Raw genomic sequence first — 22,629 nt, 5'->3', positions numbered from 1 at the left:
AACTGTTCCTACAAAGTTGGGAGCATGGAATTGTCCAAAATCTCTTGGTATGCTGAAGCATTCAGAGTTCCTTTCACTGGAACTAAGGGGCCAAGCCCAGCTCCTGAAAAACAACCCCACACCATAATCCCCCCTCCACCAAACTTCACAGTTGGCACAATGCAGTCAGACAAGTACCGTTCTCCTGGCAACCGCCAAACCCAGACTCGTCCATCAGATTGCCAGATGGAGAAGCGTGATTCGTCACTCCAGAGAATGCGTCTCCACTGCTCTAGAGTCCAGTGGCGGAGTGCTTTACACCACTGCATCCGACGCTTTGCATTGCACTTGGTGATGTATGGCTTGGATGCAGCTGCTCAGCCATGGAAACCCATTCCATGAAGCTCTCTACGCACTGTTCTTGAGCTAATCTGAAGGCCACATGAACTTTGGAGGTCTGTAGCAATTGACTCTGCAGAAAGTTGGTGACCTCTGCGCACTATGCGCCTCAGCATCCGCTGACCCCGCTCTGTCATTTTACGTGGCCTACCACTTCGTGGCTGAGTTGCTGTCATTCCCAATCACTTCCACTTTGTTATAATACCACTGACAGTTGACTGTGGAATATTTAGTAGCGAGGAAATTTCACGTCTGGACTTGTTGCACAGGTGGCATCCTATCACAGTACCACGCTGGAATTCACTGAGCTCCTGAGAGCGGCCCATTCTTTCACAAATGTTTGTAGAAGCAGTCTGCATGCCTAGGTGCTTCATTTTATACACCTGTGGCCATGGAAGTGATTGGAACACCTGAATTCAATTATTTGGATGGGTGAGTGAATACTTTTGGCAATATAGTGTATATTACCAATTCTCCAAGGGTATGCAAACTTTTGAGTGCAACTGTATATATATATATATATATATATATATATATATATATATATATATATATATATATATATATTAGTATGTTGCTATGCAGTTGCTTGGGACTTTTGGGTGATTTTAAGGTGTTGCAGTGCAGTTGCTAGGGTGTTCTGGGTGATTTTTAGGGTGTTGCTATGCAGTTGCTAGGGTGTTCTGGGTGATTTTTAGGGTGTTGCTGTGCAGTTGCTATGGTGTTCTGGGTGATTTTTAGGGTGTTGCTATGCAGTTGTTAGGGTGTTTTGGGAGATTTTTAAGGTGTTGCTATGCAGTTGCTAGGGTTTTCTGGGTGTATTTTACTATGTTGCTATGCATGCTATGCAATTGTTACAGTAGGTGGGTGCTTACCCACCATAAATAGTCAAAAGAGCCCACTCCCAAGTCTCTATGATATTCTCGTTCCCACCTTTAGTGTCAGTCTAATCGCTTCAAAACTACTAGAGCAACTCTGCTCATCAAGTCGCATAATTTGAGGCATCATTCATGTCTGTAGCACAGTTTAGTTACAAAATCAAGGTTTAATACTTAGGGTTAGGGCTTTTTTTGAAATTGCTAACTCTAAGTATGAGCAATAAAAATGATTTGCCATAGCAAGCACATTATGGCATACCATGATTAATAATGTAACTACTTCCAATCATCGTGTTACAGTGAGGGCTATGAAAACAAGTAAAGAAAGACATTAATAAACCAAACTTCTCCCAAAAATTACAAGTCTTAAATGCCCCCCCGCCCCCCCACACACATTGTGATGGAATTATAAAAAGAATGATGAAACCTCTTGCAAGAATCTCAGCACTGAGAACGCCAACGCTGTCACAGATGAAACACATTAATAGCCATGATGCGAGACAGTCTGGCGTGGGCGGAGTAACATCACAGTTACCTGTAATTAATCAGGGCGAAAAGTTGTCTGTCTCTGCTCTGTTTTGGAAAAGATAAGGTCTTTAAACCAGTGAGGCTTTGATCCACGCTAATGGTCTTAAACAGCAAGCTTCACACTAATGATGACAACCTCAGTAAAAGGGCAAGGCCAGCCATGCCACCGGATCAACCACAATTTTTGTCTTCTTCTTCCATTTTCATATCCCCCAGAGGACCCATTTTTATCTTTTCTCTTTTGGAACAAATGTGTCACCTCGTCTTACTTATCAGAAATGATGACATTTGGTAAACATAAACAATCATCAGCCTGGCACAGTGTCACCTATTTGCAATGAAATCATTTAAACCTGGCACATTACCTACTGAAGTGAATGTTCTCAGGGTGTGTTTAGTGTAAAGCTTTATATCACACAGGTGCAAGTGATGAAGACATAACATAAACACAATGTTTGGAATATTCCAAAAAAGTCATTATTCAATTTCTTCACATCTTCCATCAGTAATAAGACAAACAAAATAAGACATCTAATTCTTGTCGCTAAAAAGAATGCCAAATAAATAAATAAATAAATAAATAAATAAAATAATAATAATAATAATAATAATAATAATAATAATAATATATATATATATATATATATATATATATATATATATATATATATATATATATATATATATATATCTAGGACGGGGAAGGGGAATAAACAACCAATAAAACTGTCAGTGCTATCAATCAAAAATCTCCAATCAAGTGTGGCAGAACATATGCATGCCAAATATGAGACTGATTTCCCAGGAGACGACAAAACAGACTGAGAGAATAAATGAATGATGTGCTTCTCAATGGATGGAGAACTCAAGAGTGTCGTGGAGCTGAATGATCTCCCATAAGAAAGGAACTGAACTGATGAAAACTGATGGCTTTCTTTATGGACTTAATTCTATGGCGGGGCCCCTGGGGGGCCAAATCCAGTTGTGTATCATTAATAGATGACCCCACTGAAACACAGAGTATGTCCTTGACAGGAAACTCAAAAAAAGAAAAGAATCCACTTCCAAAGCCACTTGAATTGACTTGACTTGAATCTAGTGTATTGACATAATAACATGGTGATGCCTTTTACTAACAAGCATTTCCTTTGTATTTGCATTTGTCCAAATGCATAGCGAGAGAATAGATTTCTCCAGGTGTCTCAACAAAAGTGTATAGGATATGCATACATCTAAACACAGCTGGAGTTTTCTCAGTTTCCATTTATGTGGAAAGGAAGATGTCAGTGGCATTTCTGTGGATGATTAAGTTATTTTTTTTTATTTTTAGATGGTATTGGTAATACTATTCAGCATCCTCTCTCCTGAAACCATAGGGTCATGACAAAAAATTAGGCTAATTAAAAAATAGATTAACTAATAACTAATTAACTAATAAATAACTGATAAATAATTCAATTAACTAATCAATAATTATCAATTAACTAATACATAATTTACTTTAAATACAATTAAATAATACATAATTATTTAAATTAACTTAGTTATTACTGTTATCATTATTTATTAAATATAAATAACTATTAATTATTTTTAATAGTATAATCAATATTTATTATTATTTGTATTAAATATTCATTAAAACATAATAGTTTAAATAAATGCATTATTGTTGTTATATTCCTATTATTATTAATAAAATGAATGATACTAATTACAAAAATATTTATTAATTAGCAGATTAAAATTTATTTATAATAAAATAAAAAACTCATTAATTAGTAATTAATATTCCTCAATAAATCAAAAACCGGCCAACATAAAAGTAATTTTATTTGTAGCTCTACATTAGGACTATGATTTTTTTGTTGTTGTATTTATTAAACATTTTATTATATTTAATAATAATAAAAATTAATTTTTGTGGCTCAGTGGGTAGCACTGTTGCCTCACACAAGAAGGTCCTGGGTTTGAGTCCTGGCTCAGCTGGGCCTCTCTGTGTGGAGTTTGGATGTTCTCCCCATGTTTGTGTGGGTTTAGCCAGTAGGTATGAGTGAGAATGTGTATGTCTGTGTGTGTTGCCCTGTGATGGACTGGCCACCTTTCCAGGGTGTTTTCCTGCCTTAGGCCCAAGACAGCTGGGATAGGCTCCAGCACTACTTGCAACCCTGCACAGGACAAGCACTATAGAAGATGGATGGATGGATTATTATTACAATTAAATATTAATTTAATAATAGTTTAAATAAATGTATCATTATTATTATTAATACAATTAATAGTGAAGATAATAATCATATTTACAAGAAAATAAAAAAAAATAAAATAAAAAAAATAATTTATAAAAAATAACGGCTCATATGTCTCTAATCAAATACCTCATGAAACTTTACTTTACTTTAGCAACTTTCCGAATGTCCTGAAATTCATTAATTGGACATCAGAAGCAAGTCTCAATTAATTCCCGTTAAATTAAGTACTGCCAAATCCCAAAATATGCATATGTGTCTCAGCATTTTTAAATTATGTGTTTGTTTTCTGCGTGTCTATTCCTCTGCACTTTCGCTACCGACAAAATCATCCTCCAGATGTGCATCTTTGCGCTCTCCTTCGATTACCAGTTCATAACCTTTAAGGCCAAAGGTCAAATCACTGGCAGGGTCGCTGCTAGGTGAAGACTTCCTCTTCGTATTACTTATCGCAGAAAGAGTGCTCAGTTTGTTACAAAGGTCAGCATCATCTGTATTCAGCACACACTCAGGAGGTAGAGAAGCACATGGAGGCTCGAGAGCTGACCCAGATGTATCTACAATAGAAACACTGTCTGCAAAAATATGACAGCCAGATTTATGGTTATCATCACCATTTGTTGCAATATTAAAAGTGTTGTATTTTATATGGTGAGAAGCCTTTTCTCAAACATTTTAACAACAAGAGCACCCTTTCTGTATAATCTCTGGAAAAAAAATCTGACACAAGTGAAAACATGTCCTGATGGTAATATGCTGCTCATGTAGAAAACATTAACATTTTCTTCTTGTTTCTCCCTCAGGGACCTTCAATTGACTCACTGTCTCTATAAAGATCAATAATGGAAATCTAATTACTAACATACTGCCAAGGATTTGCAGAGGCAGGACCCAAATGCAGAGAGAAAAAAGGGAATTTATTAAACCAAAACAGTCAAAAATAAACAATCCCATTGGGGAAAAATAATCCAGGCAGGCACCCTCTGAAGCTGGGCTTGGGCAGAGGCACTGGAACAGGACTGACCAGAACCAACAGGACCGAAACAGGAACTAGGGAAAACCAAACCGACATACACACAAAACTAAATGAACTGGCACTGGACAGCACACACGAGGAGACTAAAATAGAGGGAGAAATCAAACAGATTAACAGACTGGGCAGGTGTGACTAATGAACTAATAACAGGCATACAAGGAGGCGGGGTATGATGCACGACTGAGAGACACGCAGCAATACAGAAACAAAACAAAGCCACGTGCTCTCACAAGACACAAACACCCGAATGGCATGAGTGCACATCACCAAGACAATAAGGCAATATACGCTCATGCCAACCGACAGACAAAACGAGAGAATGCGTAGCAACACTAGAAAAAGCCTGAGTTTACATCGCGAGGCAAACGCCACATAATGCACGCAACAGGTGACAAAATGAGACAGGACACCTGTGCGAGAGTTCGGCCACGTACAAACCTGGCACCTCAGACCGAAGTGACCAAACCTCAGCAAAACTTGCGACCCGGGCGCACAGCGCTACGTGAGCCAACGCAAAGCGTACCCGTATTCGCGAGAGACAGACTATTGATGTGAGTGCATGCTGTCAAGATGACATAAGCGTAATGCACTCACGTCAATAACAGACAGAACATGGAGCATGAGTGTTTGCCTCCCAACACTGACCGAAACCGAACCAGACAGGGAAGTCAGGATCCAGACACCATGCTCCGGACATGAAACACAAGACGGACCGAAGAGTGCACGGCAGGGAAATCAAAACTGAAGCCGTGTGTTCACACAAAGACAGACAACGAAACACAAGACAGACATAGGATGATGATGTCATGGTCCTGTCACACAAAAACCCATACTAACAGGACCATGACACATGCATAATGTTTCATTTTTCATTTTTTATACCGGCACTCATGTTCCTTGCCTGCATTCGTTTAAATGAGTGTATGCAAATAATCTGATTGAGATTAATTCCACAAAGCTTGCCAACTGAATGCGAGCAAGAATTTATAGAACACGTCCAACCTCTTTCATCTGTGCTGGATTCGATAACTGAGGCATTATGCTTTAATGATCTCTTAAAATATACATACATGGGGCCGATGCATTGGAAACAATATTTTAAAGATGTGGATGGAAGGAATTTACATATGCAGTCCTGAGAGAATAACAAAAAATGGAAAAATAGCATTAAGTTTGCCAGTATGTGCATATGTGTGCTTAGTTTGGGGGCAGAAGGGGCACTTTCTGTTCTACCACTGGCACACAAACAACATCATTAGTAGATAGGGAGCAATGGTACAGTAAGATCATAATTCAGACACGCCGATGTGCGCCTGTGGGGTCTGCATGCCCTCATACTAAAGAGAAGACACCCAGAGAGTAGGGAGCAAAAAGATACCACAGAGACCAAGTGATGAATTTGCCATGTGAGAGAAGAACACTTTGATCTACTTCAGCAAAATGCACCGCAGCACCACAGCAGAAAGTCTGACTAAACCACTGTGAACTGTGAACCTGAGCTTAACTTGCACTCACCGAGAGACAAGGACAAGGAAAGAGCATTATGGGAACAAAACAAATTGTTTCGGCTTTTAATTACAATACCTGATGACTGGCAATGTCCACCTTGACCTCAAAAACTGGGCTTAATGTAATGACATTACATTTCCCATGATGACACCATGTCATAAGTATTGCAACATCGTCCTAGAGAAAAATATTGCTTAGAGGTTGCTTTTTTATAGCTCACAAGACTTAAAGGGATAGTTCACCCCCAAAAAAAAGAAAATTCTCTCATTGTTTACTCACCCTCATGCCATCCCATATGTGTACGACTTTCTTTCTTCTGCTGAACACAAACAAAGATTTAGAAGAATATTTTAGCTCTGTTGGTCCTCACAATGCAAGTGAATGGTGAACAAAATTTTGAAGCTCCAAAAACACATAAAGGCAGCATAAAATTAACCAATAAGACTCCAGTGGTAAAATCTATATCTTCAGAAACTATATGATAGGTGTGGGTGAGAAATATCAATATTCAGTATCAATATTTAATATTCTGCCATTTTACTCACTGTGAAAGTGAATAAACGTCATTGTTGTAGCACCTCTAGTGTTTCTTTAGGAAACTACTGCAGTATGTACAATGAGCCACGTAAAAATAGTTTTGGAAATACAGTATGTAGGTATAGTAACATGATTCTATGAGATTGGAAAAATTAAAGAGTTCTCTGTAAATTCTTTCCAATGGTATGTTTTAAATGACCTGCATTTTGTTCTGTTTGTTTTGCTCACAGCCATGGATCATAAATACTTTATCAGCTGAACAACTGATTACTTGTTAAAATGAAATATGAAAAACCACAACATAATGACCATGTCAGATAAAGAGATGTAAAGGCTCCATTAAACTCTTCACAGAGTAACATTTCATCTAATTAAAGCATGCACGCTCACAGAGCACCTCTCAAGTGTTGCCTTCGCTCTTGCCGTTCCGAGGGGTTTAGTATATTTTGATTCCTGGCACGTTTTTGGAACAGGCTTATATTGTAATCACCTTTTCTAATTGCACATGGTGCAAGCTCGCCTAAACCCCGGAGATTTCTCTCTGACCTACACAGTGTACTTTATGTCCCATTACCACTAATGAACTCTCTTTTTCTCAGCTAAAGGGAAGTTCAAGTTAAACCTACTCTGCAGGAAAGGATTGTTAACTTGGAACAACTGATCGTGTTCTAAGTGTTGGCATCAAAACGGCTGCCAGAATTGCTAATTTGAGATGTTTGGTTGGCTAGACCTTCACTACTTCAAGACAAGTGGATCCGAACTGTGTTGTGAGAGAGAAGGAAGCTTTAACAGATAAACTGAGTTATAGGAATGTTTAGTAGTTCGTTTTGTAATTAAAATTTAGCCTGATCTATACACAAACACCTGTTCACAAACTATTCAGTCATTTAAAGGGATAGTTTACCCAAAAATGAAAATTCTCTTATAATTTACTCATCCTCATGCCATTCCAGATGTGTATGACTTTCTTCAGCAGAACACAAACAAAGATTTTTAGATAAATATCTCAGCTCTGTAGGTCCATACAATGCAAGTGAATGTTGATCAGACCTTTGTAGCTTCAAAAATCACATAAAGGAAACAAAGGTAATTCATATGACTCCAGTGTTTAAATCCATATCTTCAGAAGCAATATAATAGGTGTGGGTGAGAAACACAACAATATTTAAGTCCTTTTTTACTCTAAATCTCCACTTTAACTTTCACTTTCAGTTGTGTTTCCTTTATGTGATTTTTGGAGCTACAAAGGTCTGATCACCATTCACTTGCATTGTATGGACCTACAGAGCTGAGTTATTCTTCTAAAAATCTTTGTTTGTGTTCTGCTGAAGAAAGAAAGTCAGACACATCTGTGATGGCATGGCCCGGGTCCCATTATCAGTGTAAGTGTAAAGGTATTTTTTTTTATGTTTTATCATCCGCTAGCTGAAAAATTAAAAGTCTGATCACTTTGAAAAGTAATAGCCAACCTCGCCTCGACAAGACACATGATTTGAGGTATCAGTCATGTCTGTAGCATGAACAATGCGGGCCAAAGTACGTGCCAAAATTTATTTCACAGGTTCTGTTCAAATCTCTTACCATAAGTATGACCAGTAGTAATAGTGATGCTTGCCTCACCAAGCACCACCAATAAGGCTTTCACACATCTGAGTTAGATGTCAGGTCATTTAACATACTGAGCACAGCAGCAGTTTAAGTATCCCCATATAACATGTAAGGAACATAATTACTCACCTTGTAGATTAAGATCAGTTAATTTATCTTCCACTGTTAAGTCAGAGCACATGGTTTGAAGTGCAGTTTTTCCTTGAAGCTCAGGTTCCTCCTGATTTGGGCTAATTTTGCCACCTTCTCTATCTTAAAGAAACATTTGAGACCAAAATAAAACACTCTGTGTCACCATTAGACAGGAATTCAACAAGGGATTAATTTAAAGAGAGCTACTGGCATGACAATGACAAAGTATTGGCCATAAGTACTGACAAAGTATCAATGATCTATTAGACCACATAAAAAAGCTTTACAATCTTTAAAATGGCAAAAAAAAAAAAAAAAAAAAATGACAAAATGAACTTTAGCTGAGAGGCAGTAAGTGGACCATAACTGTATCTTATCTTGCACCTAATGCAAGTTAATAAAATCAGATCTTCAGCTGTGCTTGATTTTTCTCTCCCCACTCTGTGGATTCTCTGAGCTCTTCTAGTGCCCACTCTCTCCGCTGAAGGCCTTTCAAGTGGTGGCCGAGGCTGTACATTTTCAGCTCTGCCTATATTGAGAAATACATTACTAAAAAAAACATTCCTTACTCCAATATGCACAGCTGAACATCTTTAAATACTAAAGTTATTTACAGTGATTCCAAGGCAGCACTTTATCAAAATTCCTCTTTTTATTATTCTTCTACACCACAATTTTCTGAAATTTAAAGCTGAAGTGTGTAACTTTTTCAGTGTTCAAATAATTTCTCATATCCCAGCTTAGTATGCAGAGACAACTCTAAGTGCAAACAAACTGTGTGCGTTCCAATCAACAACGCGGATGTTTGAAGTAAACTTTGGCCTAAAGTCTATACTGATTCAAAGCCTATAACCTAAGCTTACAAAAAATTTAAAATTGCTTGAGTAATGCAGTTTTGTGTTGATGTTTTTGCTATTGTAACAATAAGTATGGACAGGACATCGAAGGGCTTGTCCATTTTTTATTGCCAAAAGGCTTTAGCTACATCAATGTATGTATGTATGTGTGAGTTTATTTTGTATAGGGACAGTACCAAAAGACATAATTTCAGTTAAAAGACTCGAGTCAAAAGTCACGAGTTATTATTTGCTACATGTTGATTTGTTGCAGGAGGGACATTCTCAACCAAGAAAGCATTTGATTGGACAAAAATATTTGTAGTGCAAGATGAGTCATTAATACTGTATATCTGGTCTGTTTTGTAAGAAGAGAAAGATCATTTTTAAATGTGTATATGCTAACAGTCAAATTTTAGGAGTACACTAGAATAAAGATACTAAACTTATACAAAACTAATCAACATGCACTATAATTATATATATATATATATATATATATATATATATATATATATATATATATATATATATATATAAATTAGCTTCAAGCAGAAACATCTAAATAAACTGGTATTATTTACATTAATATATATATATATATATAAAACTGAATCAATCTAACTACATTAGGTTACACTAACACAATTATTTTTTAAGGGTCATATCTGGTGTTAATGTAACAATTGTATTTTTCCACTTTTTACAGTACTTAAAGCCATAAAATGTGGTCTCATTCGGTCTTTAACACAATTGTTGCTGCCTTGCAAGCACTGCCATTTATTTCTGCAAATGCAAATCTATTTCTCAGTAATCTCTGTGTAAAATCTCAAGGTGATTTTCTGTTTTGTGTCAAGAAAATCTGTGCATGCAGTTGAGACTCAGAATGGATTTAGATCTTTTGTCTTTACTGTTGACTGATGTGCTGCTCTTCATTGCAGTCAGTGGAGGAGGTCCAATAATCTTTGACCCAAACACAATATGGGAGGAGTTCCGGGGTGTAAGAACACTTGAGATGGATGCTTTGACACCACCTGCCTCTTCTAACAGTCAGACATGCATAAAATTTACAGTGGCCTAGCTGAAGTATTAAAAGTATTATAATATCTGCCATTCAAGTAAACAGATGATGTGTAACCGGCCCTGCTCGACCCGCTCTGAACGGGATTCTAACCGGTGGCTAAAGGCTACAGCCCCTAGTGTCAGTTGCTAGTGTGCCTCTTTAGGCCAGGGGAGTGAGGTTTAAACACTGCACAGCTACCAGCTGGTCACCGTTACACTCACCCCCCTAAACCTCACTCCCATCTGGGTCACGGCACCCCTGTAACCGGTCCTGCTCGACCCGCTCTGAGCAGGATTTGAACCAGCGTCTCCAGGATGGGAGGTGGACATGCTAACAAGAAGGCTAAAGGCTACTGCCTCTAGCATCAGTCACTAATGTGCCACTTGAGGCCAGGGGAGTGAGGTTTACACACACTGCAAAGCACGTACCAGCTGGCTACTGTTACACTCACCCCCCTAAACTTCACTCCCTTCCGGGTCACGGCACCACTGTAACTGGTCCTGCTCAACCCGCTCTGAACAGGAATTGAACTGGTGTCTCTGGCGTGGGAGGTGGGTGCGCTAACAAGGAGGCTAAAGCCTCTAGCATCAGTTGTTAGTGCGCCTCTTGAGGCCAGGGGAGTGAGATTTACACACTGCACAGCTACCTACCAGCTGGCTACCATTACAGATGCATTAAAATGGTTAAATTAATGATGGTATTAAGCAAGAGAATCCAGGCTAACAATATCACAACACTATCTACAACAATATGACTGCCTTTGTATTCAGTCGAAGGTTTGCAATCCTCGCAATTACAGACCCTTGCCATCTGTTGGTTCAAAATTGGCATATTTTCAATTGTTATTTACCGCAATTCTGCAAAGAAAAGCAGTGTTAAGGTCATGGCAACCTGGCAACAAAACACATAATACTGCCATATGTCATTTCAATATAACAGCCAGCTCAGTATCCAAGGTTGTAAGCTATGACTACAGGGTTTCATATACAAGGCCCACAGTGTTTTGATACGTAGTTGCTAGGTGATGAAAAAGGAAAAATTACTAATGGAGAATGAGAGTCTGCAGTCTTTTGTTGCAATTTTTGTATATGGAGAAACATTTAGCATGATCTTATTAAAGGGATAGTTCACCTAAAAATTAAAATTCGCTCATCATTTATTAAGCCTCATGCCATCCCATATGTGTATGACTTTATTTCTTCTGCAGAACACAAACAAATATTTTTAGAAAAATGTCTTAGCTCTGTAGGTCCATACAATGCAAGTGAATGGGTGACAAAACTTTGATGCTGCAAAAATCACATTAAGACATCATAAAAGTAATACATACAACTTCAGTGTTTTAATCCATATCTTCAGAAGTGATATGACAGGTGTGGGTGAGAAACAGATCAATAATTAAGTCCTTTTTTTGGAAATAAATTCTTCTGCTTGGCCATCACAGAATGCAAATCACCAAAAACACAAGAAGAAGAATGTGAAAGTGAAAGTTTAGATTGTAGAAAGTTATAGTGAAGATTGACTGAATATCACTTCTGAAGGCATTGATTTAAACACAGGAGTCTTATGGATTATTTTTATGCTGACTTCAGGGCCGGTTCTAGACATTTGGAGGCCCTAGGCAAAATTTATGTTGGAGGTCCCCTGCACCCCTCCTCCCCTCCAACTTTCAGAATATATAAAAAGCACTTGAAACAAATATGATTCCTAACCTTTTTATTTATACAACATCTGTTATTAATATTTGTATATTTTTTACTTATATGTCCATATTAATTAAATTTTAAGGTAAACACTAAAAAAGGTATTAAAGAATGAAAAGTCATCTGGACCATCTCTTATTCCTTTGTTAAGGATGCTATCATGGCCATGGCCACCTACAGAGGCACTCTTCTGCTTTTTTTTAATTTTTTTAAGCAAAGTCATCAATAACTGCTTCATATGAAATCTGCTGGGTGAGTTCTCTGTTAATGCTGATAAAAGCAATCCACTAAGCCGTTCCTGATTCATTGTGGAGCGCAGGTAATTTTTTACAAGCTTCAATTTTTAGAAACTTCTCTCGGCAGCTGCTACGGTTACTGGAAGGGTAACTGCAATTCTGAGAGCAATCCAGAGATTTGGATATATCTCCTGCAGTTGCTTCTGGTGAAGAAATTTCAGAAGCTCCATGGCTGTGTTTTTTGACGGTAATGGTGGAAGGTTGAGGATCTCCTCTGCCATTTCCATTCCAGAGATATCTACATGTCCTTCCTTGCTGAGTGCCTTCTCAATGTCTTCACAATGATTCTTCACTGTACCTCTTGGCATGGCTGCAACATCATTAAAATTCAAAAGGATACCAAAAGTGTCCCTGACATTTTCCATTGTCTGAAATCTCTCCTCAAGAGAATGAAGTGCTACATCCACAACTGTGTTAAAAAATGTCACTTCCAGGTTCCGCAGTGCGTCAGTCAGAGGCTCATCAGCAGCCTCATAAGAGAACTGCTTCCTGGTGTTACGTTGTCTTTTCTGTAAGAGAACTGCCTCTGTGTTCATTTCCTCACAGAGATCCTTTGCAGTTGCTTGTGCTGGAAGTAATCAGGTTTGAAGCAACATCCAATTGCATAGAGGATGACTGGAAAAGCTTATTGACCTAGCTGACAAGTGTCAGAATGTCACAACACACAACAGAACAAATCAAAAAGCGATAAGACCCCAATTCTTCAGCAAGAGCTTGGGCCTCTACTTTAGAAACAGGGTCAGACAAACTCTGCCGTACTTCTACAAGTGCTTCCCTGATTTGGGCAACCTAGAACCTGACAGCCTGAACAATTTGTAATCTGCTCTCCCATCTTGTGTCACTCCATGATTTAAGAGTGAGGTCCACATATTTTTTCTAAATAGACCATCTCTGAGTGGATCCTGAAAAGAAGCTGAATAGTTTCTGCTGATGTCCAAAGAATCCAGTGGCATCCCTTGAAGCTCTTGCAGCATCTGCCAGAATCAAGTTTAATGTGTGTGCCCCACATGGGACAAACAGGGCTCTTGGGTTCTTTTCAAGCAGCCTGGCTTGTACACCTTGCTTCTTGCCCTTCATATTGGAGCCATTGTCATATGACTGACCTCGACAATCCATGAAGTAAATCTGAAGGTCCTTCAGCCTATTTAGGATTACTGTTTACACATTTTTGCCAGTAGTCTCTTCCACAACCAAGAATCCCAGGAAATGTTCTTTTATTTCTGGCTCTGGCTGTAGTTCCACAATGCGTATAATGATAGACATCTGTTCCTGGTGGCTAATGTCTGGTGTACAATCAAGGATGATTGAAAAGTACTTTGCAGTGAGGATTTTTGCAGCTATTTCTTTGGTCAGTTGACTGCTCATTAGATTCAGTAGCTCATTTTGTATGTCTTTCCCCAAGTGGCGTGTGTGTGTGTGTGAGTGTGTGTGTACAGCCATTTTTGCCAAGTGCTCCTGCATGACTGGATCAAATTTTGCCAGGAGCTCCACTTCCTTTAGGAAATGACCATTATCAGAAACACTGAGTTTGTCTGTGGATCCCCTAAATCCAAGATTCCTCTCAGCAAGAGACTGTATAATTGCTAAAAGTCTTGTGAGAACATTTTGCCACCTCTGTCTTTCTTCCTCCAAGAGGGTCATCTGTCTCTGGTCTATGGTTTGACCTGTTGTAGACCGCAACTCTAATTCTCTCCACTTCTGCATGGTGCTTATATGCTCAGAACTGTTCTCAAGGATATGCAGGATAGTGTAAATGTTCTTCCAGTCTTTTATTCCTCCTTTAATTAGCTTAATTACCTGGGTAGAGAAAAGTTAGCAGCTGTAGCAAAAGACTGCATCATTCACTTCTGAATATGACAACCATGATCTTTTGACTCTTTCACCATCAGGCATTTTTCTATAAAACAGACTGTGTGGAAAAGCTCGTCCATCTGTGTTTTTTTGGAAAAACATAAATTTCTCTGACTTTAAATGGTCCTCTTCGCACTGCCTCTGCTCTGAAACTTTGCGAAATTGTGTCAGACCACAAGCCTGGATCAATAGGTTGAGCTTCGGGTACTGTGCTACCTATTTCACTTTTTGTTGATGTTCCAGGTGTGGCATTGTCTCCTTTAGACTCAATGACTTCAAGTCCCTCAATACTGTTGCCTTCGACCTCATGGCTACACTCTGGCCCTTCATTCTCTTTGCTGAGTTGATGTTCTACCTCACAAACACTCTCTGGCCCTTCACTCTCTTTGCCCTGTAGTTGCTCTTCCTCACAATCACTCTCTGGGTCTTCACTCTCTTTGCCCTCTTGATGCTCTTGCTCAAGGCCACTCTCTTGCTCCTCTCTCTCTTTGCCCCGTAGTTCTTCTGACTCACCACTGGTCTTTAAAAACCTCATCATTGATCCTACAACAGGTAGTGTTTAAAACAAATAATGTCATTAGATAGGCTACATTGGTTTTTCTGCACTGTAAAATAATAATTTGTACAGTAAGTTATGACAACATGTTTTTCCCATTACTTTAAAATGTTAACTTAACTTGATTAAACTTTTTAAGTCAGTTTATTATAATTTAATTAGAAATTACTCATAAAGCCACACTTAAAAATTTTTTTTTAAGGCAGCCATGATTTTTTTTTTTTTTTTTTTTTTTTTGCAGTAAGTTGTTCAATAATTTATTTATAGTAACACACCCATCCACTATTTTGGATAACAAACAGTTTTGCCTACTCTATACAGTAAAATGAAAAATAAAAATAAAATGAAACAAATACAAGACAACATTACATTGCCAACAAATAATTATAGATGAGCACTTCCTGGACACCACTTCAGTAAATGAACATCAGTGCCTTTATTGTTTTTTTCCTAGCTGGGTATGGACAGGATTTCCCCCTCCTATTGAACCAATATAGACTATAGGTATAGTCATATTATGTATTGCAGTGCAATACCTTAAATATGCACTATATAAACAAATCAACTGCTAGCGGAAGTGAAAAAGACAAACTACAAAGCAGAAAGAATAGTTCATTTCTTCATAAAATTGTATGCTTATTTTTCAATAAATATGACAACAGTATTTATGATTTGAAAACTAAAATGAAATGTTATGTTAGTGCAGTAATGTAAACATCAGCGGAATTTAGAAGATATACAGACAGTTGAGGTACTTTTTTTGAAACATTAAAAAAATACTCTAGTGTGTTTGCTGTTTGACTTTGAATACAAACTTGTTTTCTTTTACTTTAGTACTTAGCTAGTCAGCTTCCGATGCAATGTCATTGTACGCGCAAATTCAAAGTGTCTGACAGTCTCGACGCGTCGATGGTGCTCGCGCTCTTTTGAACTCAGAATAAAACGACAAAAGATCTATCCTGAAATGACGCTGATTGACAGAACAAGGCCCAGTTTATTTTTAGAATACATCACAAGCACTCCAAAATAGATGATGACAACTCACATACCTGCATCACGAGCTGCATTTTCTTTGCGTGCCTGTTTAGCCTTTCGCTTAGCAGCCCCCGAAGGATGTGTTCATTTCAGTGCCATCATAAGTCACTGACTTAAAGTCAGTCAGCTGCAGAAAAGTTGCATTTTTGCATTTTGTTCATCGTACCCTATCTCTTCATATATTCAGAGGGTAAGATTAATGAAACGGTGACATTAATTGGTTTCACTACAGGTGAGTGACAATTCATCTATATCCAATGGACAAAGAGCCTAGTCTTTTGCTGCCCATCTTGATTGGTGGACTAGCATATAGGGATGTTACGGTTATGGAGGCCCCGCCTCCAAGCCCTAGGCAATTGCCTACTCTGCCTATAGGTAGTGATGGCCCTGGCTGACTTCTGTGATTTTTGGAGCTTCAAAATTTTGGCTCCCATTCATTTGCATTGAATGGACCAAAAGAGCTGAGAAATTCTTCTAAAAACCTTCATTTGTATTCTGCAGATGAAAGAAAGTCATACACATCTGGGATGGCATGAGGCTGAGGGAATGATGATCGAATTTACATTTTTGGGTGAACTATCCCGTTAAAGTCTCCAACACCTTTGGTCATTAATTGCCTTCTAACCTTTTGTTATTTCAAAGGGTGAAATTTAATTTTCAAAGAATCAAAATTCTGTCATCATTTACTCACCCTCATGCCATTTGACAATATTCTGTATGACTTGCTTTCTTCTGTGGAGCACAAACATTACACAAACTGACTCTAACATTCTGTCTAACATCTTGTTTTTGGTACCACAGAAGAAAGAAAGTCATACAGGTTTGGAACAGCATGAGGGTGAGTAACTGATGACAGAGCTTCGATTTTTGAGTGACTATCCCTTTAATATGTTGCGAGGGCAGATTTCAGATGTACGAGTCATTTTCTAGAGTCTAAGGGTGAGATGACAGCAGTCTGGCACTTTGATATGAGGCCAGCAGATGTCTGGATAAATAAAAACTGTAAACAGCTATGAATGTCTCAGTGGACCAGGAGAGTGGACAGGTATGTGACTAAAGAGACATGATTAGAGCTCTCTTGGCAAGAGGCATCTATTGTCAGCAAACTAATAGACAAGAAATATCAGGAGAATTCTGCAGAGGTGTCTGACCTTCTGTTTAGGAAAGAACAGAAAAGAACACAGAACTTTATGACTATGTTCAGATAAATAATAAAACAACCAATGTACAAATATAAACTTAGCTAAGATGTGAAATTTGTGAAGTACCTCTAAAATATGATTGGATGAGCCACAATCAAAGATCAATATATGCACACATGTGGCCACACATTAGCTGAACAGTATGTTAATGCACCAAGTTGCTGCATTGCTTGTCAATCAAAAACAGCCTACAGTATGAAAGTCTTATGAACTATATTACTTTGTAGAAAATTTCTTATTTATTTATTTATTTTGTTTTTTATTATTAATAAATAATGATTACACTTTGTATGACACTTACCCATGGTAAAATCCCTATTGTGCACAGCCTCTTGTGGCATATTCCTTTATTATGTGTATTTACATTTGGAAATTACCTGTATCTGAGTTTGCAGATCCACCTTTTAGACCAGTCCGTCCCAGTGTTTACATGTTGACGAGCTGGATAACATGCTGAACTTCATTAGGAATCTGGCAATTCATGGGAATCTCTTCTTTTGGACCACTTCTTATCTCTATACCTTGAGTAAATCACCAAAAAATTATTCGTCATGTAAAATGTGTTGAAAAGACAATGTTGTAGAGATGTTTCAACTACACTTCACCAAGTATATAGAAACAGATCTAGGGAAAATGTTAAAAATAGAATATTCAGGGGGGCCTGGGTAGCTCAGTGGTAAAATACACTGGCTACCACCCCTGGAGTTCGCTAGTTCGAATCCCAGGGCGTGCTGAGTGACTCCAGCCAGGTCTCCTAAGCAACCGAATTGGCCCGGTTGCTAGGGAGGGTAGAGTCACATGGGGTAACCTCCCCGTGGTCGCTATAATGTGGTTTGTTCTCGGTGGGGCGCATGGTGAACCTCCACACGTGCTATGTCTCCGTGGCAACGCGCTCAACAAGCCACATGATAAGATGTGCAGGTTGACTGTCTCAGACACGGAGGCAACTGGGATTCGTCCTCCGCCACCCGGACTGAAGCCAATCAGAGCACATTGAGAATCGGGCATTCCAAATTGGGAGAAAAAGGGGAAAAATCCCCCCCCCCCCAAAAAAAATAGAATATTCAGTCCCACCAGTATTTCACGACACTTTTTCCCGATTTTTGCGGCCCAAAATGACTGAATTTGCTGCGTATTTTCTCAAATTTTGCAATGCAATTTGCTGCATCTTTTTGGGGTTGTTTTACAGTTGAAAACTTAATTACATGCAATAGCATGTAAATATTTTAGTGCACAATATCTGAATATGCAGTTAGCATGCAAAAAAAATAAAAAAATAAATTACACACAAAAATATATCATAAAATTAGGTAAAACCTGTGGGTATTGGAAGACCCTTAATTATTTTTGTATAAAAATTTTCTAACTCAGACAATGCAAGAAAACGTTAAAATAGACATGCAATAAATCTGTAAACTAAAAACACAAATGAGGATTCAATAATTATGCCTGTAGCAATTATTACATTGTCTGATATTGAAATCTGTTACTGTATATATCCACATATGAACAAATACAATTAGTGTTCATATATTTGAGCATTAATGTACAAATTTAAATTCCACAAGTGGTTTAAAAAATAGATGTTACATATATGAAAATAGCAATTTTTGTCATCATTTAAAATATAGGCGTGTATGTTGCATAAATGTATATATGTGACCTTTTTATATAAGTAAAAAATATGTATGAACATTTATTTTCAGCATATAATTTTTCAGCATAAATTACCATTTTCAGATTCGTAGCCTACTGTATTAAGCACTTAAAATTCTAATCACATTTTACTACACAACTAATGGGGATTTTAAATGAATGTTAGGGATTCTTTGTGTAAATGTGGGTTTTTGTGTCTCATTCGCAGCACTCAGGGTGAAGATTAAATGCTAGCAGTGATGTATGTGGCATGTGTGCTGTCCATGGTCCCGTGAAAGTTAAGACAAGGATCTTGATAGTGAACGCAAAAAGTGGAGGAGACAAGGCGGAGACGCTTACACTGCTAATATGGAGATGAGACAATGGCAGCTGTGCATTTGGAAATGTTGCGACTGCTCCAAGCTTTTCAAGCATTTGTTTTGCCACCGTCAAACATGAAGAAAAACGATGGGATTCCCTCAGATTTACGTTTAGTTTTTTGCTGAAAATGTTTGTAAATTATAACAAATTGCAAGCTACCTCAAATAATGCGGAGATTGGTTGAATTTGCAAGAACTCTTGCGTTCACAAGATTGCAAAATCCTGGAGGGACTAAATATTAGAGGTATAGTTCATGCTAAAATGTACATTTTAGTTATCATGTACAAAAAAAAAAGCATTATCAGAAGAGTTAAATATGACATGCGAGAACCAATGGCGTTTGCTGTCAATAATGAAAAATCTGGTGCTTCTCATCTAAAAGCGACATGTTTGAACTGGGCACAAGCGCAAGTGAGATTTGTGAGAGTGGACAGAGGCTGTTTAGCCCGAGATGGAGCACTTGTATTAAAATAAATGGGAGAAATTGGAACACATAATATGAAGAGTGTAGAAAAGGAAGTTGTGCCTTAGAGGTAAATGAACCAATCACCTTTAGATAGAGATATCGCCTGTCAGTCAACTCGAGAATGTGCATGTGCATTATCTTGATCTGACTATAAAATAGCATTTTTTGCTTGATTTGAGTTAAAGAAGCACACTTTATGATACCATTGTTGTCACATTTGATGTAATCTTAACCAACCATTTTGAAGATTTCGTCTTTTCCACTTTGAAGTAGATAGGAGCTGTACTTGTATGCCGCTTGTTTCCATATAAAATTGTTGGGGCTTTGCTCAGGAGCAGGTTTGGTTATTAGCAATAATTAATAATTATCAAAGATAATTAATTATTAAAATCAATAGAACATTGATTAGAATCAACATTAGCTTATTAATCCTTCAAATCAACAATCATCAAATATAACTATCAATTATCAAAATCAATAGAATATTAATAAGAATTAATATTGCCGGGGCACCACCCTGGAATCAGGGACTAATAACCAGACAGTTTAGCAGTCTCAATATAGGATTGTTCTCTTAGGAAAGTCGACGTCCGGAGAAAATCGCCATTCAAAAGGGGATCAATGAAGGTTTGAATCCGAGCACTGACATCCCCTGCCAGCCCTTGGCACAGGTGCATGCAGAACAATACCAAAACACTTCTCTTTAAAGTATAACAAAATGTATTGATGCAGTAACATAAATAAATAATCAATACAATGCAGTCAATAAACTTCTGACTTCCAACTACAAACTAAACAGTAACATGATTAGATATGGTAACAGATAAGCCTATAATACATGAGAGGAGGGTAGACGTGTGTGTGTGTGTGTGTGTGTGTGTGTGAATGGGTGTATGTGTGTGTGGGTAGGTTTAAGTGGTTTACGAGGACACTTTTTTAGGTTACAAACTGGTAATTACAAGGGTATTATGCTATAAACGTGGTTTATGGGGACATTTCTAGTGTACCCATAATTCAAATCACTTAAAAAACATACTAAATGATGTTTTATTGAAAATGTAAAAATGCAGAAAGTTTTTTGTGAGGGTTAGGTTTAGGGGTAGGGTTAGGGTTAGGGGATAGAATCTATAGTTTGTACAGTATAAAAATCATTATGTCTATGGAGAGTCCTCATAATGATAGCTGCGCCAACATGTGAGTGTGTGTGTGTGTGTGTGTGTGTGTGTGTAAGGAGAGAAGGATTGCACAAAATGGCAGGCGTGGCTCTCGTGGAGAGTGCGTCACGTGAGGTTTCTGGCCAGAGAATGTGGCTGCGAATGTGGGTGGAGAGACTGGTTAATGGCGTCTGCCCTTTTAACATGTGTCTCTGCTGATACGATAACTTAAGGACAAAGCTGGGCTCTATCGCCAAGTTATCTGTTCACCAAATGTGTGTGCGGGTATGTTTCTGAGGGGTCGTGTGTGTGTGCGGTTAGTACGAGAGAGAGAGAACAAGGTGACGGCACCGAAGCTGGTTTAGCGATTGTGGGAGAGATGGCAACCGTTAGTTCTGTTGTGCTTTCATCCAATAGGAGCTGAGAGTTTGATCCTACAGGCCTAAGTCAGGCATTATTACTGTGTGTAGGCCTGCCTTTGTCTCCTATCTGAGCACATGAGGCCCAGCAAAATATCTGCTCATGAGAGTTCCCAAGATGACGGTCGTGTGGACTGACTTTTGTACAGAAGGGAAGATTATCTGTGAATTACGGCTTAAATTTTGGTCTGTTACTCACACAAAGTTATCATATGGCTTCAGAAGACTTGGATTATAGCACAAAAGCTGTTTGGACTACTTTTACAGTGCTTTTTTTGTCCTTTTTGGAGCTTGGCAGTAAAAATCACCATTTACTTTAGAATATAATACATTTAAATTTTTTGGTGAACTATTAATTTAAAGCTATCTAGCATTTACACAACATCTTTTGCACACTGGGGCAAAACATGGTACACATTAAGCAAAGTATCAGATGCCTTTTCCCTAACCTCCATCCGTGCAGTCTGCGGGTTCATACTTCATCGTGAAGATCCACTGAACCTTACAGCAGGCGGAGATGATGATCGCACCCAGAGACATGAAACGCACCCCTCTGAATATCTCAGCTGTGAGGGAGTCCAGATCAATACACAGATTACACCACTGCACACAGACAGTAGTGCCTTATCATACATTACACCAGCTACAAGAAGTTCTCAGGTCATTTTCTGTGGTCATATTACAAAGGACCTTGCAGAGCTAAGATTAATTTATCTGACTGCCCATAGTGATTATTTGCAGTATCATTTTATGTTTCATGTAAGAAAAAAGTTATTCCTGTTTGGATCAATATGAGGGTGAGTGAATGATGACAGGATTTAAATTTTTGGGTAAATTATTCCTTTAAGCATTTGTGTGTGTGTGTGTGTGTGTGTGTGTGTGTGTGTAGGAGTGATATCTATATGCGTGAGAGTGTGAATTAATTCATTCTCTATGTTAATAAACCCTCTACGCTTTCAGATAATTTAATTGATAGAAATGATAATGTAACAGCAGCAGCAATAAAAAAAATAAATAAATAAAAACATTTTAGTAGCTTGAGGATATGGTACACATTATAAGAAAGAACCTGTCAAAAATAACACTAAATGGAAAAATATATATATTTAAAAATGAAATGATGGCATTTACAGAAACTTGGCAAAGAAGTATTTTCTCAACGGAACATTGACTTGCA

General features: G+C 38.0%; 1 pseudogene; it reads right to left on the bottom strand.

Annotated features, from left to right (window-relative positions):
- Nucleotides 1-4,330: 4,330 nt before the first annotated feature.
- Nucleotides 4,331-21,935, bottom strand: LOC127448804 (protein CFAP20DC-like; annotated as a pseudogene).
- Between the last annotated feature and the right edge of the window lie 694 nt (nt 21,936-22,629).

The sequence above is a fragment of the Myxocyprinus asiaticus genome, chromosome 12 (genome assembly GCF_019703515.2).
Source record: "Myxocyprinus asiaticus isolate MX2 ecotype Aquarium Trade chromosome 12, UBuf_Myxa_2, whole genome shotgun sequence".
NCBI lineage: Eukaryota > Metazoa > Chordata > Actinopteri > Cypriniformes > Catostomidae > Myxocyprinus > Myxocyprinus asiaticus.
This window is presented reverse-complemented; position numbering and strand designations above follow the sequence as displayed.